The sequence below is a fragment of the Formica exsecta genome, unplaced genomic scaffold (genome assembly GCF_003651465.1).
Source record: "Formica exsecta isolate Colony F162 unplaced genomic scaffold, ASM365146v1 scaffold182, whole genome shotgun sequence".
NCBI classification, from domain to species: domain Eukaryota; kingdom Metazoa; phylum Arthropoda; class Insecta; order Hymenoptera; family Formicidae; genus Formica; species Formica exsecta.
Window position 1 is genome coordinate 25996 of NW_021849132.1, and position 19860 is coordinate 45855.

A 19860-nucleotide genomic window follows, 5' to 3' on the forward strand; every position below is an offset into this window, starting at 1 on the left:
TGCCGATCGTCGAAAGTGAACCGGGCGCCCGGGCGATCGGGCTTACGAGGTGCACCTGCAGTTAACGACCGCGCGCGTGCACGGCGATTTTCTTGCCGATCAGCATGCCGCCCGTAATTACTTTATGCTCACGCAATATCGACGAGAAAAAAAAGGTGCCGGAATCTTTCGAGACTGCATCTGTAAATCTCTGTGAAATTAGCACCCCATTCTCAAAATTTCGGCATAATTGATAGAGTTCTGGCTCTTTTCCAAAATATTATCGAGATTTAAAATACGTTTCGAAAAGAATCCTAATGATAAAATGTAAAAAATAATAATTCAGCGAGTGATAAAGATACAATTTTACATTAATGTTATACAAAAATTCATAATAATTTTGTTTTAATTAAAATCGATTTGAATCGTAATATTTCTCTATAGAAAACTCTTGAGATGCTATCAAAATTCTAAAAAAGATGCCAACATTTTTTTTAAGAATATTATTAATTCCTTGGAGCTTTAGAAAATTTTCATTTGAAATTTTAAAGTCGTCAAATGAGCTCCTTTATGTCTACATAATCTAATAATCGCATTAAATTGAATAATGACACACATCATAGAGATATTATCCGATCTTCGTAATGAAATGGTTCGTACAACAATTTGCTTTTAGCGACTTAATACCATATACACGACTAAGAATCCAGTGATCTAATAGATCAAGCATAATGTATGCCGTAATTAACTACTCTGAAACGAGAAGCGAAGGCGGACTCGCGTCGATGAATCTCCTCGACGAGAGCTCCAAGTTTATATAACACTGGTTCTTTATGATGCAGACGAGCTGCTCGGGTGGGAGAGTGCCTCGAATGGCCGACAACTGTCTTTTCCATGGCCTCTCGCTTAAGTTACACTTCGTAAACCGACTCCGCGCGATTCCCATTGTGACACTCTTTAAGTACACGGCCGTCGCACTGACGCGCGCCGGCTCTCACTCTCTTTTCCTTTTTGTGTGTGTGTGTGTGTGTGTGTGTGTATGTGTGTGTCTGGACACAAACACAAAGAAATATTTTGAAAATGCTCGCCGCTCCCTCGACTTATTCACGCCTGTCGCGCGGACAATGACGGGACGATTAGCGGATACCGCGATGATGCCGGATGGCTTCAACGATCCGACGCTTTGGACAATGACATAGATCTTTATTAAAAAACGGTTAGAGTTTCGTGTCTCGAAGACACGATTTAATTGAAGGGAAAAATAGACAGAGTATATTGTATGCATGCGAAAGTTTAGTTGTCTCTCCAGGAAGAAATTGTTACTTCTTATTAAATCGCGTATATTAATTTAATAATGTAATATTGCAATAAATAGAAAAAAATTAATCTGTAAATAATTGGCCCGATATTTAGCTCATGATAATCGTGCCTTTTCATTTGCGAATATTGATGATCAACTTTTATTACAATTTACTTTCCATGTTTCATTTTTTTTTGCTCAAAACTTCTTAATCAAGATTTACCGATAGATTAATGTAGAATTTGAGCAGTAACGATTATTTAATATTTTATCTAAACTTTATATGTGTGTGCATACAACAATCTTTGAATAGAACCGTGATTGAAAGTACTCTGGTGTGTGTCTACATATGTATATTTATACCGACTGTCTGTAGGTATCTAAATTACGCACTCTACGAGTGAAAGTTTAAATATTTCACACACGCGTGAGCCTATGATGCATAGACGTCCAACGTTGGATTAACACGACCCTCGCGTTGCTTTTCTCGATCCGGCAAGCGCGCTGAAACATCAATCCCCGCTGCTCACTGCTTACGAAATCCGTGTCGCGCTGGATCACGCGAGATCGTCGAATCGACGAGAAGGCACCGTTAGACAGCTCATTTAATCCTACGCGTCATACGGAAATACGCCATAATTAACTGCTCGCAACGAGGTGCGTGCCATGGATTGACTGACGTCGACGATCCGGTCGCGGGATATGTAAAGTTTATATAACGCGTTTACATCGCGCGCGAGCTCCCCGACTGGAATTTAATCCGCGCCCATGACGTAATATTTATGAGATGCGTTTTTTTCTCCTCGACGCAGGAAGTTTCTCCGCGTTTAATCATCCTCGCCGGGCTAATCACGCGGGACAGAGCGCAACGTGGTACGCATCTGAATAATAATACGTTAGCTACCTAATCGCGCGTTTATTATAAATTATTATCGCGCCTCTTTCCCCGGGCGAGAAAAAGTACATGGGATATATTATTATTTTCTCAAAGAGCAAGGAGTGAGCGTTAAAGCGTATTCGATTAAACAAAAAACATTTAGCTTGTGACAAAATGTATTTCTGAAAATTCTGACACGTGTTGTGCGCATCTTGTATTTTATATTATATTATTGCGAAAGAGAAAATTGCATTTAACCTATCAAAAAATATTTTTCTTTCGTTTTATGTCGAGAAAAATAAGTAAAAAGTATTGTGTAATGCAATAGAATACATTGCAAACTTTATTTTTAATCTATATATCCGTTCCTTGGATATCACAATATTTAATTGATTTGAGCTTGAATAGATTATGAGTGTCGGATAAATATTAAACTCTTACTTATATCTTAAAGAGAACTTTAGAGAGATTTACTAAATCTCTCTAAAAAATTGCTAAATATCCGCACGCACACATGACACGAGAGAAATAAGATGAAAAATGAGATGCGGCGCGGTACGTAATACGCCATCTTCTCGGCGCAAAACAAGGCGAAGCGTCACCGGTAATAGCCAGGTCGTAAAAAAAAAGAGCAGTACTTGCAATACGGTGCTTTCTATAAGCGTTCGGTTACGTTAATGTCCAAGCAGGATGCGTATAATGATGCGTTGCGCCATCCCGATTAACGAGCGTCAACAGCGCGAATCTGTGATTGTGTCGGTGTCAATGCTGTTACGCGTCGGCGGAGTCGACGACCAGCTCGATCATGGAAACACGTCCCCCATGATTCAGCGACCGGTCACGCCGTATGACATTGTTATGCAGCATTTGCATCGGGGAAGGAGGGAACGAAGGAAGCCGCGCGTATAGTGGGGACCCCTCTACAAAGGCACGAAAGACTGGCGAGGCCATTGTGCGTAAGAGTGCAATGGCGCAAGCCCCAATGCATTATCTCACGCAATGGGACACTGACACCCCGTTTTGCGGTCTCTCGTTGCGGCGTCAAGAGCCACACAAAGCGACAGAGAGGACACTGGCGCGAACGAGCAGTGACACGGGAAACTGATAAGCCACGACGTGAGATTACGTCGTGTGTTGTAAACGCGTGTCGTGAATACTTACGGAGGGATCCTCGATTCGATTGTCTAGGAATTTCTTAATCACGATGTTCTATAAATGCGAGAAAATGCGGACTCCAAGATAGATGCAAATCGACCAGTCATATCAAATCAAATCAACTATTTCCTTTTTGTCCCTCATTCTTTTGAGAAAAATAAAATATACTTGTTGAAGTTACAGAATGATACGTGAGATGGAAAGTGTCTTAAGTTGTGTCTCAAGTATCTAAAATTTTTAGATACTTTCTTTCTATTATACTTCTGTTTTAATATTTCAATATTTTAAATTTTTAACACTTTATTAAATATATGACAAATTGTTGGAAACTGTATTTTTCTTGTCAATAGCTTTATAGACTATTGCTTGTTCTTACAAGTATTTGATAATTAATATCTGTGTAAATGAGGCAAATTTTTCTATTAAAATAAATTTATAATTTTCACGAATCGTTGGACCGTTGGACTTCAAAACAAAATACAATACTAAATCGATAGGTATCTAATTATTTAAAATGAACTTTTGTTATTTCGCACGATCGTCCGTAACGGCTGAAGGAAACGCGATTATGTTGACGCGACGGACGAAAACTCGTTTACTTTACCATCCGCGTCCAAAATAAAGTGTCTTCTACCATGCAGCGGTGCCGTTTGATGTGACCGGTATATACTTGCCGCATCTTTCTCCTCTTCGCTACTTGCCACGCATTTCTCTTTCCATCTCATTCCTTTTCTCTTTGTTTTCTCTTGTCCGCCCACTCCGTCACTCCCTTCTTCTTCATCTTGGCGATATCTGAGGGAGCGCTTACTCCTTTTCATCGTTTACTTTTTTGTTCCATATCAATTGCGAAAGAACAAAAATGACAAGTGAATAAATGTCGAAAAATAAAATCAGGTTTGGTAGACTTCTTTAATTTCAACTTTCGCGATTTTTTTTTTTGACGGATTGCAAATACCGAAACAGCTGTGTGTGAAGAAGTTTCCTTACTCGAACGAAAGTCGCATATTCGTATAAAATATCTAGAGTTTCTCTGATAACTAAAATAGCTTTTGAACTTTGTTTCTTGTATATGTGTCTTCTTTCCTTTTTCCATCCTTCGCTTAAAGTTTTTTGTTCTATGTGCTCTCATTATCCTCTTGTTTCCCATAATTGCCATGCACGCAGAACTACCAAGCTGAAGCGGAAGGGCAGAGTGAGGCCGCGCTTTAAGGGCCCGGTGGCACGAGTCAAGTGGTCTCCTCGTTGTCGCAATTATCGCGGAAACGATGACGGTGGCCAACAATGCGACAAATACTATGTAAACAGCCATGTAGAAGGTGCATAGGAAAGAGAAGCAAAGAGAAAATACATGTGCCTTTGTATTACGGAAATTAATGAGAGGAATGGTTCTGCGTCGACCAAGTAATTGTAGTCATTACAACGTTCTTTTTCAAAGACGAATATAAAACAATATAATGTTTCCAATGCTTGAAATAAGAGCTAAATAATTTTAAAGCGATAATTTAATTGAGATAATAATTTCTGTGTTATGTATATAAAAATGTTACAATTAATTAAGACAAATATGTGTGCGAAAAAATATTTAAGATCTTAAGGACTATCTCAAAAATACAATGAGATCCATTTTATTATTTTCATGACAAGTATGAGAAGAATGCCCGAAATAAAACGTGTCGTATTAAAAGAAACGGGAGGTCCGACACCATCTCTGGCTCTTTGTCAGTCGACGAAAATTCTTCTTTGTGAGACGCATCTGGTCCCTTCATTAGAATAATTGCGTATCGTGGGATGATTAAATGCTCCTTCCATATGCTTAGACGTAATATACGCCCGACAGTGGATTTCTTTTTATCTTCAGCGAATATCTCCGCAGATATTCTTATTTTGTTATTGCAATACTTATTTTTTTAAATCATATTATTTTAATCAGAATCAAAGACTACAGGAAGTCGAAAGAATTAAGTTTTATACGATTGGAATAATTTATTCTTAATAAATGGTTATTGTTAGAATCTTATATTTGTTACATGATTCTCTATGTGAGAAAATATCTTTACATTTGAAAATATTTACTTTGCAGACACTCGATACGCATTCTGACCAATATTGGCCACATTGCGTAGCTGATATTTATTCTTTTGAGCACTATTAAACTTTTCATTATTCCTGTAGCTGCATTCATTATGTCTCGATTTCTAGCTAGAGATTGAAGAAGAGGAGAAACTCTTTCTATTGCCAGTTGATTATGATCACTGATAGACAAGTGTAAATATTTTGCGCTCGTTTATGATCGTAAGGTATCACGATTGTTTTTTTTTAGAAGGATATTATACATATAAATTATAGATATATTATATTATACAATTATATAACACATGCAATGTTAATTCTATAATTACGAAACAACGCAAATCACACAAAATAGTAAATTTTACGGAAGGATCAATACAAACCGCAAATCTCTCTCCAAGAGAATGCGTTTACGTCGCTTCCGTTTTTTAATGCTCTCATCCCTCTTTCTTTAATCCTCATGTCTTCTCATCCTCGATTCGTCCAGAACGAATGTCACTCCTCATATATACGCAAACCAGCAAGAGCATTGTTTGTTAATGTTCCGGCAACCTCGTCCCTTCCTTCTTCTTCTCTCCTCGCCATCGAGAAATGCACGGCTTCGTGTGTGGCAATTTTTCTCGACGAAGTGGCCCATTGTTGAATGGACGTCAGTATTCCCGGCAACCAGTGCCGGTTTTGGTATCCTTCGCATGCCGACCAATTTATCGGCCGACAAATATATCCCTTACTATCTCTCGCGTGATTGTGAAAAAACGAGGATCTCAAGTATCTTATTCTAAACCGATGCAACACGTGTTAAAAAAGGACTGCGCTGCTAAATTGTAAAATAATTATAGCTTTCATGTATTATCATATAAAAACCGATTTTTGGAATTAATTGTAATAAAATATTATAACATAACTCACATTGAAAAACATATAATATTTAAAAAATTATCTTTTCATTTTTTTTCGGTTTTAATTAAATTGCGCTGAAATTTTATCTAAATTTCAAGGATTACTGCAAGATTATATTAGGATTTATAAATTTCTCGGAATTTGTATGGGAGAAGGAAAGCACTTCAAGTCAATTTTCAATATGTCAGTTACTCGATCGTGAAATTACTTTACGCTTTAACGCGCGGTTTCTATAACATGCCATGAATCACGCTTGATCGCAACTTGTGGATGAAATAATTATGTTGCGCTATCGTTCGTCGAAATGTTCCCGCTCGAGTGAACGCGAAACGTTTTGTCACCCTCGGTGAGTTAATGCAATCGATCGCACTGAAATCGTGCTCTTTATGATACCTTATAGCGACACGAACGACGCTTGGGAGTTAGCTTCAATCTTTCAGACAGCGCGAGAAAGGTGGTCTCAATGCGTTGCGAAAACAAATGCGCCGGTCGTTTCCTCATCGATCGACATTACATCGAATAAATGTCCAGTGACAAAGTATATCAAGCTGTATATGTAAGAGTGTGTATCGGTCGACTATCCTCCGTAGAAAATATCGAATATCACTTTCTAGCGCGTCATATAGAAACTCGTACTCACAACGCGAGATTTAGAATCATTTAGATAACGGAGAAACGTCCCCATCATCCGTCGTTAACTTTATCGATGCGCGAACTCGTATACGTGGTTATCCGGTCCTAAGATTTCACTTAGCTTATATTCCATCAAGGACCGTTTTACGACAATTTGCACGAATAGTCTTCGCGATTACAATAATAAATGTTAGATTGTCCTTTTCTGCTCGCGAGGAGGTAAAAAAGTCTTTGTGATAAAAATACTTTTCCAATGCTAAACTTGAATATTACAAAAGTATGTTATGTTTTTATCAGAAAAAATTAAAACCCACATTTTAAAAAATTCTCATTTTTCATAAAATTACTAAATATACATACTGACTTAATGCTAAACTTGAATATTACAAAAATATGTTGTTTTTATCAGAAAAAATTAAAACCCACATTTTAAAAAATTCTCATTTTTCATAAAATTACTAAATATACATACTGACGTTTCTTTAATTCTACTTTTGTCAGCGCAGAGTAAAAATTATATTTATTAAAAAAGTCAAGTAAAATTGCATTTTGTGCTATTAGAAGCATTATTGCTACATTTCGTAATATAAATGGCTTAGTATGGATATATAAGTTTTTCTGTTAGATTTCTAGTCTCGAGTTTACGGTTGGAGCCATTTCTCATCTTCCGTTCATATCGTCCCTCGAACGAGTGAAACTCATTGTCAGCGTCCAGCGCTAAGTCTGTCACACAAACAAATACAACATGTCCCGTTTCGTGAATTATGAATCTGGGTCTCCAGAGAGCACGCATGTGTATTTGTCTGATCGTATGTAAAAAAATAGGAGTGCCGAAACGTCCAAATACAATCCCTCGCACTTTCGCGAGAAACTTAACGTTTTATACACAGCCAACATTCTGAAATCTTTGAGTTCTTTACACTCATCCGTGTTAAGGCCCGGATAAATAGTCTATATAATAATCCCTGCAATGTATCGCTCTGAATAATTTCAAGTTGGTGCAAAGTTAGGAGCAGATAGGGAAACTAATTAAATTAAATTTTTAAAATGTTATTCCATTATATTTAATTTGATTTGAAAACAAAAACCGAAAACGTTATACAATTAATTATTTGATAATAGAGATTGAGTATCTGAATGCAATGAAAGGCAATGCTCGATGTCATGATGAAAGCATCGATCGATATCTGTTTAGAAATCGGGCGCGCCCATTTTTCTTGTATAGAATCGCAATAGAACACACTTTTATAGATTTGCAATTATATTTCATAATTAAAATTATAATATTATTGCAAATCAATCGAAAACGTTCTTTATTAACGAATTAAATTAGTACAAACAGAATATAATGACAAATAAGTACAGTGAGAATATAATGAAAAATTAAATGAATAAAAAAAAATGAAAAAATTAATTTTAAAAAATCTCAATTAAATTAATAATTTTAATTTCAAAATTGTTTTATTAATTGAATAAATTCTCAAATTTACGCCAGAATATATGAGTTATAAATATGTTATATATGAATTATGGTGCAAATGCAAATGAAATATATGCTGTGCATACGCGCGGCGGCAGTTCTATTATCGCAGCATAGAAGACCAAATTAGATCGGCTTCTTAGAAAGGGTAGCCATTAAGGAAAGCTCGCGCTCTAGTCGTGGGAAGGTTAACGTTCCGTCGTAGCGCCGTGACGAATCGCACAAAGTGTTCGCGACGAAATTGGTCTCAGAGCTCGAATCTCGTCTCGTCTGTAACCCCTTCGGGTAGAGTCTACGTTTCCCTCCTCCACACTTCCCCTCAAATGCATTTCATAATTTCTCGTCTCGTTTTAACGCCCCGAGCACGCCGTATTTAAATCCGAAATTAATCGTCGGCCTTGAGCTCATGCACGCGCATATTTCGCTCATTAAAATTCGTATTCGGGAGGCTAGATTAATTAATCGTTCCCGCCTTAATAGCTTCCCGCTGATTTAGCGCCGTGGACAAACTTCGGCCAAGAATTCGATTTTCGCGAACGACAAATGAATCGCATAATAAAGCCCTCAATCATTGCCTCGACCGCCGCCGCCGTTTCTCTTTCTCTTTCTCTCTCTCTCTCTCTCTTTCTCTCTACGCGAGTTGGCAATTTGCATCTTCGCACCTTCGCACCTTCAAGCCGCTTAAAATCGCCATAGATCTCGCAACTGCCCGCTCGAAGGCATTTAAACGAAACCCTGATCGAATGGTGCTCGCTCTCAGATTTGCCTTGTCCGCGTTCATAAACGGATGAGTTTCATTCGTAAGCTACTGGCGTCAAAACGGCCTCGTCGTTAATTCGTAAATGTATTCTTTGCTCCGACAAAAAGAAAAACGTGAGAAGTTGTGAATTCAATGCGTAAAACATTAGGGGCGTGCAAAAATTATAAAAATTTACTATACTCTCATTAAAAAACTTGATAAAAAAAAATCTTATTTCTTTCTTTCTCAAACACATTATAGTTAAATATTCTCTCTTTTTCTCTTTATTATAATTAAATTATATATTATATATGATTGGACTCTCTCTATCTCTTATTCACAATTGATTATTGTAACATCAATATATCAGACCGGATATATGGAATGGAGCAAATTTCAGGCGCGCGAGATCTTAAAGACTCATCGTGACGCGTGTGTGCGTTTTCCGCTGGCCGAAGGACATTCCGGTACCGCTCGAGAGATTTATCGTACGTGATTCCTTTCGCGTGACCCGAAAGGCGAGGTATCGCCGTAGGAAAGAAAGAGGTTTCGACAGGTCGTCTTGTTCATTACATCCTCGCAGGGTTAATGCACCGGCCACAATCGCGGCGCGCGCACCTACGTGACCGGCTTCCACAAGCGTTGACACATCCTGTCGCAAGCCACACCTGCGAAGGTATACACGGGAAGGGTATACAAACGGCGAGGCGGGTATATACAAGCGCACGCATGTCGGCGTCGAAGCTGGATCCCGCGAGGATCTCGCTTGCCGATCGCCGATAGAACGAGATGGAATTTAACGAGATCCGCTCGCGCGCTCTCGCTCATCGCAAAAACCAGTCTGCTTTCAAGCAGCGCCAAGGAAAACCTCGCGGCGAAACGAGAGCGGAATCGTTGAGCGGACTCGACAATGGTGCTCGTCAATGAGCTCCGGAATGATTTCGCGATCGTTAAGAGGCGATAGCAGCGGATATAATATGCAATCACGGCTCTATATACTGATCTATATTGATAGACTATCGTCGCGGTTTGTGCCGCCGTTTAATTCTCTCCTCGATGCACTCTCTCGATAGACAGTTTCTTGGGGCCCGCGTCATTCCGATAAAGCATCTCGCTGAACCATTGCGTATCGACCATTTCTATCTCTAGATATATCTATTCTACGAGGTGGGTCAACAAATTTACGAGACTGATTGCAACAGAACGAAGTTTCGATGAAACTCTTTGTTATCTATCTTCAATTTATCTCTTTTCAGCTCCATTTATAACTTTGTCCTTTCTTACATAAGAGAGTGTTTTTAATAATTATTAATTATACTAAAGATATATAATTTATAGATATAATATATCTTGTCTACGCATTCTCTCTTCAATCTCGATTTGCCTGGATTAAAACTTGATTTCTGCAGAATTATTCTTAGCATATATTTCGGAGGCAGATTTTATATTCTTCCAATGAGATTAATTTCTTTCGATTTTTTTTGCAATGTGTTACACGAAAAATATTTCAAATTAAAAAAAGATCGAAATAAAGAAATTATATTTAAAAAAATATGTAAAAAATGGAATTAAATCGTAATCATTCAAAATTTAATCTTGTAAGTATAATGCCCGCCCGAAACTTTGCTTGATGTAATCGGCAAAATTATTGCAGACAAACATTAGCCTGCAAATTTGTGACGAATTTTATCAGAACTACTCGGTCGCTTTCGCGGAACGCGAGCGTAGAAATCAGCGGGACCTTCTCGAGAGTTCTCGTTAAAAAAAAAAAAAAAAAAAAAAAAAAAACACGATTTTATCATTACGACTGCCGATGATTCGGAAAGTGGCTTCTCTCGCATTAAGGAACTACAGTGTGTCTCAACCGAGTACTTTTTCATGCGCGCGCTCTCTGCGCTTTTCCTGGTTATGCAATAGATCGAGAATTGCCGCAGTTGCTTCGTCACCAATACATCGGGTGAGACAATGGCCCGTCCGGTGTTACTTTCTCCCCCTATCTCCTCTTCGATTTCTAAACACCTTCGAAGAACAACTACTCCGTCATTGGCGCCCACGCATACCATTGTTATCCGGAGACTCGACGATGCCACGGAAATGCTTCTCGCGATGCGCCCATCGACGATGTGTCAATATTCGAGTGCGCCAAAGGCGACATCCTTCTGCGGTGATATATGTATATAACATTTCTCAAACAGAGAGCCACTGTGCACTTGTTGCACGATTCGCGATACCGTTGCATTAGCGTTTAAACCCGTTTTCGATAAGTCGAATTTTCGACGTTGTCATTTGGTTGACATTTTTGAAATAATATCTCAGTGCTAAATCTTCATTATGTCCTCGTAAAAGATTTATTTGCTTCGGATGTGAGAATTAAACTCCTTTATATCGTAAATTTCTTTCGTCTCGATAAACAGCATCGATAAAAGTCGTTGATATTTAGATAGGTGGATAATTTTTTAACTACGCCGATAGAAATTTAAATTCTTGATCGAGGCAATCGAAAAGGGAAAAAGCACAGGCACAGGATATGTATCATTACGCGAGCCGAGAACGTAATAAGAACTATTTACAATATTATTTACATATTTAACGCGCATTTGTGGCCATTCCCGCTTCGTAGGACTTTGCTGCGCGAAAACGTCAGCCCTCTCAACGAATATTAAAGTATATACATCGATCAGACGATCGTGAAAACGTCGGATCGCGACAACGTCTTCCTGAACGCGCGCGCGATGATGGCTTATGCGACGGCATTAGGCATTCGCAAAATGCATTCAATATTATTCGCGTGATGCGGCGCGTCCATAAACCGCCACGTTTCGATTGGCTGCGGTTACCCGCCGACAACGTGTCGATATTTGAATACATACGCAGCGTTGAGTTGCACTCCACGCACCTGCGGGACGTGTCCTCGCGACGCGCGACAATAATGGTAATTAAATATAAACGCTACAGATTAGCGGTACTTGCTTCTGTACTTTAACACGCTCAAATCTATTAATATGCACAATCTCGATAAATAATTTAGTTGTTCAGGAAACAAATATGAGTGAAGAATTAGTATTTTACTCTTGTTCATAGTATGATTATGCGATTAAATTTAAGAAATATTCTCTTTTAATTTATTGTAATTACTTTTTGATAACAACTTAAGAATATTTCAAATTTGGAAAAAAAGATCTAAAAATTCTAAATCACGTATATATAATAAAACTACAAAACAATATCAAATATTTTATTTAGAATTGATTTTTAGCAAAGTTTCTATTAATTACTAAGAAAATATATTCCTGAAATTGCTCAATAAATGGCATTAAAGTTAATTATTTAACGTAAATTAATAACTTGAGTAGAAATTCTTCTGCAATTAATTTTTTAAAACATAATTATTTTATACGCATTGGAATAATTTGCAGTTTATGGGAAATTGCATTACAGCGCAAGATACAGCTCTTCGAATCTCTCGATCGACTCGTTGCCGATATGTACGCATCTGCTTCGTCTACGCGTGTGCATCCATCGAGTGCATTTAGTATCCTCGTAGCGTGGCTCGCGCGAAACCACCGCGTATTTGCATAATAAAACAGCCTTCGCCCAGGTGATTCCAGGGTCGGATTAATGTACACGTGCAGTATCATTATTATTCTCCTGATTATTTTACTATGTAGCATTATGATATTATTATAGTATGCAACATAGCGTATGGGTTGCTTTTATTCTGTCTCGCCAGTCGCGTTTATACTAGCACGATTTTCATAATGTAAGTAGTTTTGCGTATACTAAACTGATTGACACATATTAAATTTTTATATTTACAATGATTCTTTCATACGCAATTATAAAAAAAAAATCATTGGTGATATTAATTCACTATTTTTGAGGAAGAAATCAAAATTTTTCGTTGTTTCTTACAATACTTTAATGCGCTTCATCGATCTCAGCATAAACGTGAGAAATGAGTGTCCTGTCAAAGGCTTCGAAGTATCTTCGTCCGACCCTGGGTGATTCATCCTGATGCACCGCTTGAGCGACACTCAAGCCGAGAGGCCAGCGAACTCTTTATGACTTGTACGGAACCTGTCCGAAGGCGACTGAATGTCGCTCATTGAGAGTAATAACTAAAACATAACATTACACCAAGCCCCGAGAGATTCGAAAACTCTTGTAATATCTACATATAGAATCACTATGACCTATTTTTCGTTATTCAAACATGACACGTTTAGTCGCGCGACGGTTTTAATTTCCTTAACTTACGCGACGCACGCGAGAGAGAGTGAACGATGCCGAGTGACGCTTGAAAAAAATCGGGTTAATTTGACAAATAGCGAGATAGAGCAATGCGACGAGCATTCCGAGAATTTCTCAAGCTGACGATTATCTAGTTTGTTCGAAATTAGGGCAAGTGTATGAATATTGTAAACGAGGAATTTGTCGCCATTAATTTGTCCGCATTCCAATCGAGTCACACGCATCTGGCAAACAGCTTTGGTCTTAGAAAATAGTAATAACGAGCCTTTTGGCAATCCGGTCTTTCATTCGTGCCTTGCTCATAATAAGTTATGATCATACGTCAATAACTCACTGTCCGCGATTAGAATCGCGAAGCCAGCGTATTAAGCCCGCGAGCCAATATGATACAATTCTCATAAAATCCATCTCCAGATTTTTTAAAATAAATGAAACAGAATTTAAACTCACCGATATCATACGCAACAGCAACAAATGCTGATTAACTTTGTGATCCGTAAAAACATAAATATATCCAAACATAACATACAATATATAAAATAATCAATATTTTAAAAAATAATTATTGCATGCAATTGAATTTTTTACATTTGTTATTTAAACCAAAATTTAATTTAAAAAAGATTGCACAATTTACACATAAGAAAAAAATTATTTATGTAAACTTTCATAATATTTTTCAAAAATGTAATCTTTTTTATATATAAATAATCGAATTAATTATTATTATTATATTATTAATAATAATATTACAATATTATTATTATATCAAATTTTGAACACATTATTAAAATATTTCACATCTAAATAAAAATATTATATGTCGGCGATAAACTAGCAATTAATTTATAAGTAAATATTAAATTAAATAAACTACAAATTACTCACCCTACGGCTCTTCCGCAGTTGTCCGACGCATCTCCAGACCTTTTCTTCCTTTCTTATTCATCCTTCATTGCTTCTTCGTAGAACTCACTCGCGAAAACACTGTTAATTACGCGCGCGCACTAATCAACAAAATACAACGATCGCACGGCATTCTTAACGTTAATCGCATACCATGTCGCGTATTTTATCATATCGCGATGGGAAAACAAATGCAATCCGCTTTTGGCATTCGAAAATTATGCAGCAAAATTATTCATTCGTCCCGATAATACTATTTCTGTTGTTAATGAATAGCGTGCGTTTACACGCTTAAAGTTTTATTATTCCGCATTACAATATTAATGGATAAATAAACAAATTAAAGTTAAAGATTGATATTCGCGGACTACAATATAGGAAATATAATTAGGTCTGCCGACGTTTCGCACGATAAATTTCGATCGAGTACAACTTACGAGATACGAGCTCTGATAACGATATACAAATATGCGTGCTACGCGGTTGATAAATCTTAAAATATATATACGGAATTAATAACAATTATACTGTATAGATTATAAACGTATTGCGATAGCAAACTCTAATTTATATATATAATTATACTCGCGACGTTTTACTAATGTCCGGAAAACATGAAAATGACATCAATTTTATACATTGATATCGCGCGATATTACGCAAGTTAGTTGCCTGGTTAGAACACAATAAATTGCTAGAAAATATATTATCGAAAATCAATATCGCAAACATAGTATATTTGCAACACATGCATCCCGTGAAATATACGTATTATTAATAAACAGTCGACGTAGTATTTTGCTGTTTCGTTACTTGAATCAAATTGCTATCGCCGCGATGTTCTTACGTGTCGTTCATCGCAATAGTTGATCAATCGCACGAGTCGATAAACATAAAAATTATAATAAGGAAAATAATCGCGTTTCTCGAAAAATTATTCCGACAACACGAATCAATTCATGATACTGCCTGCTCGCTCGAGCATCGCCGCGTGAATGAGCGTTGTTGTTTACATTCCAGAGCGTAGCCTTGCTATGGAATGTAAACAACAACGCTCTCCCTTCTCTATTACATATACACCGCCGAATATCAACACAATACAGTGTGCCATAGTTATAACTATCACAAAATATTTGAAAATAAATATTGAAATATTTTATACTATAAATATAAAATATATAAAATTTTCTGTGTTTATTTCTTTGAAATTCAAATTAATTATTAATAAACAATTAATATATCATGACTTTTCGTTATTTTAATCGATCTTGCGATTCATATATTACTGTGTGTTTTTATATGTAAATCGGCAAGAAACTCAAAGCGTAAGACAAATGTACTTGAATAGAAGTATATTTAAAAAATGTATTATTATCTGTGTATATGTGTGTATTACAATAAAATAATAATTTATAATTCTCATTCCCTGTCGCACATCAATTCCTATTTTAAATAAATATATCGCGAGGAACTTGCTTGATACTTGTCATTTTGGTATGCTTATTTTGTCAATCGCAAAGATTGATTAATTAGCACACTGATAATTTAGACAATGTTGAGAATGTATAAATTAGGGTAATGCCAAATAATAATAAAAAGAAAAAGTAGAATAAAGATTAGAATGTAAAACATAATAAATTGTAATAAATGTGGCCATCTAATAATATCAACAAAAAAAACTAAATAATCTATAATAAACTTTTTCTATCATTTAATTAACAGCTCGAGTTTTTCACTAAGCAATAACCAAGATTAAGAAAACATTCATTTATCCAAAGCTAGCAATTCGAAGAAAGATGCGAATTGTGAAATAAATATTATATAAAACTTAAATGAATATTATATAAGACTTAAATAAATATTATATAAGACTTTTTGTTTCTAAATTTCAAGTTACCTCTCTAAGGTAAATTAGCTCTCAGAGAGAATTTGCAATCTCGTTTAAAACAGAAAACTTGTATCTTTATTTTCTAATTTATTCTTATTATATGTATAGTAAAGCCGGTGAAGATCGCGTGCCCCTAAGCGTCTCGCTAAGGCAAACCTCGCTCGCGCGTGGGTGCATGTACGCGTGCCCACATGGCGAATGGACTTAATGGACTTCTGATGGGATCGCGTGTGTACGTGTGCCCACGTGAGTCGCCTGTCAAGCTTCCAGGCTCGCGAGCCGCGGAATTTTCGCGCCGAAGAAAATTTATTGCCGTGCGTATCCCCGCGGCGGATAACAAAACAGCTCTTTGACGCTCACGTTCACGAGCGGAATCATTCAACGATTGCTTCAGTCGAGCTTCGAAGAATACTTTGCACTCGTTATGCGTCGAACAATTTCGCAAAAACTTGCTGCCGCTTCTTCGACTTCCGTCGCCAGGATCGAGCAAAAGTAATGCCGCCATTGCTTCGCTCGACAAATAAAACGTTTGTTCTTTGATGACGATTTCAAGATCATTTCACCATATTATTATTCGCGGTTTTACCAAGTGGTTATTTATACAGATTGATTTTTCTTATAATTTTTGTTTTTTGATTCGTGTAAAGACAGCATTTTATTTTGAAAGTTGTTTAAATATTACATTACTGATAGAAAAAAATATAAATCTTTTATTTTAATATCTCGCTAAAAGTTCTCGAACGTCTATTATTTTTAATTTTATATTATGCGCAACTGTGGTTTATATTTCTTCATGTTATTCACAAAAGTTTACTTTTAGTAAAAAGTATTTTCAGGAGCACTTGTATTATTTTCAATTCCCTCCTCTATCTTTATAAATAATGATGCGCGGGATAAAGCAACAAAGTGGCTAATGTAGCCTGATAACATGAAAGTGTACCATCGCGCGCGGAGGTCCACATTGCACATGTAAAAGTGCATCTCCATCATCGTGGCGAGTAATAGCACGACCGCGACATTAATCATCCCAAGGATTCTGCATTAGCCACTTGGTTACTATGTCCTCTGATAATGACCGGTAAGTTCTTAACTTCCGTGCATGTCGGACGATTAATGAGATACACGCGGACCGAAAGCCACTCGTTAATCATCGCTACAACGTAATCATCGAAAGACCACGCGAACTCTCATCCGCCGCGGACGTGATGTAACAGAATTAAACATCGCGCGTTTTTCCAGGAAAATCTTGCATACGATTTCTTATCGGCTTCCGTGATGATCGAGTCAATTCTTTAATACCTTCGGATCAAAAGACAACAAACATGTGCATTTAACGGTAATAGTCAGACATTAAATTCTAATCTTACACATATATCGATCGTTGAGAATGATTAATTTACGCGCAAATAAAGTTTTATATTAATTTATTAAAATATAATTTCTTCTAAATCTTTTTTTTTCTTCTCTCTCTCTCTTATTAGATTAAACAAAAAATATTGGAAATTTTCCTCAAACGTGATAATCGCGAAAAATTCAATCTTTACAGTTTTCAATAAATTCTTAATAATCGATCCTGCGCCTCGTTTTTACAATCATATTGCGATTTCGCAAACTGTCAAAGGTGAAACGGTTTTCCCTTACGAAACATCACGAAGCTTTATCAAGTCGAATTGTATTTCGTAGAAGTAATAATCGATCAAGTGCGCGGTGAGAAGAGAAAACTTAATGTATAGTCTCGCGTGAATGACATGATCATCCTGAAAAAATCCCATAAACGATTCGCTCTATTTCGGAATTATCGAAATTCCCTGCGCGTATACGTTTATAAATGATTTACTCTGACGATAGATAGCGAAAAGACAAGATATTGTTAAATATGTTTCTGTTAAATTTCGTGATATTAATACTCAGTATCGTTTAGTAAAATTAGAGCACCATTAAAAAGTTGATGTATGTCAGCAACTTTATGTAATATATATTAATAACCTTGAGATGGTCGCGTAATCTTATATCTCTTATCGCTCTGCATATGGAAAACACGCAATGAAGAGCCACATCCTCTACGCCACACTGGTTGTAAGCGATATCATAAGTAACAGTTACTTATCCTTAAAGACACGCTTGTGTGTACTAGCGTTTGCGATTGCAGCGTGACTGCAAGCGGCTTACGCGGCTATCGATTACCAGCGATTTTATCGATTAGATTAATGGGCGAGAGCTGCTTGCCTCGAACACGAAATCATTTCACGAAAGTCGAACGTTCGGCGACGATCGCGAAATCGCCCGTCCGGAATTTACAAAAGTTTCATAAAACAAATCTGGCATATACTTTACGTATCGTTGTACATATATCGTTTTTTTTTTAAATATGTAAAACAAAATAAATAGCGATGTCCGGAGGTAGATGGAAAAGTGAATGAATGCGTAAGAAAATCTATTTCTCATTTTGCGGAAAAGAAACTCTTTAATTAAATTTATGTATATATCTGTATAAAATAACAGAACATTTAGTCAGTAAGTAAGTTAAGAGAAAAAGGGATACAACTATCGTCAAGGCAAGCAAGCACTAATTTAATATAAATCATTGATTAAATCTATTTTTGATGGTCTATAATTTAGGACAAGATTCTATGTATAAATTTGTGTATCACATTATAAAAATATTAGAAAAAATAACATATACCAAACATATATATCAAAATACATATATAATATGTAAAATTATATATAAATTTCAGTTTTGTATTTTGCCGCATATTATAAATCATTTAAAGTGGACTTTGGAATACATTTATTCGGTGTTTTGAAGATGCATTCCTGTAATATCTTGTAACATGTTATTTGGTTTCTTTCTGGAGAGAAATCGTCAGAACACTACATTGAGAATTGCACGACATAATTTCGTCCTTTTGCTGTAGCACAATGAGATCGCATGGGACTGACCCATGAGAGTACAATCAAGCCCGATGATGACGGTTGATGAAATGATTGAGGAAATCTCCAAACGGTAGCCGGCCAATTTAGTCGTTTCGTCCTAACGATCTCCGTCATGATAACGAGTGATCATACTTATACAGTTTCCGCGTCATATCCTGTAGTAACGTAGTGATATTTACAAATTTTACAAACTCAGAGATTCATTTTAATGTTTTCGAAGAAATGAAATATGTCGTACGAATTTATTATTTATAGGTATATCTCAAAATATAAAATTAAATTATTAAAAAGAAGGTGAGATATTATATTGAATATAATCTCTCTGTTATACAGCAAAATAATATATTTTTATAAATAGCCAGTAAAGTTGAAAGAAAATATAATATATAATATATATGATATTAGAATATGCTATTATAGAATATTGAGATAAAAAGTGTAAAATTCATTTCGTAATTAAAAAAAAATATTTAACATTATTGCGGTAGGCAATCATGAGTTAAATGACACAATCTGGCTTTATAATCAGCAATGGATCTTTCACAGTTCAAGGCGGTTGCAAGATTTAACGGATTGTCAGATTTAACGGATTGACTGATAAACTGATTTTATGAATATTTCCATCATTATCACAACGACACTGATTTTCGATATAATGTCAATTGTTTTAACGTCAACTGCAATTGACAATTCATTCACAGTTCCATTTAGTTTAAGCCAACTTTTTATAACCGGCGACGATTTT

At 36.3% G+C, this 19860-nt stretch overlaps 1 long non-coding RNA gene across 1 annotated transcript in view; it reads right to left on the bottom strand.

The window, feature by feature from the left end:
* LOC115233702 overlaps positions 1-15444 on the bottom strand; it is a 16918-nt gene extending 1474 nt beyond the window's left edge. Inside the window, exon 1 of the long non-coding RNA XR_003883825.1 lies at positions 14273-15444. This is a non-coding gene — a long non-coding RNA (uncharacterized LOC115233702). The remainder of the gene's footprint in view (positions 1-14272) is intronic.
* Positions 15445-19860: the final 4416 nt, after the last annotated feature.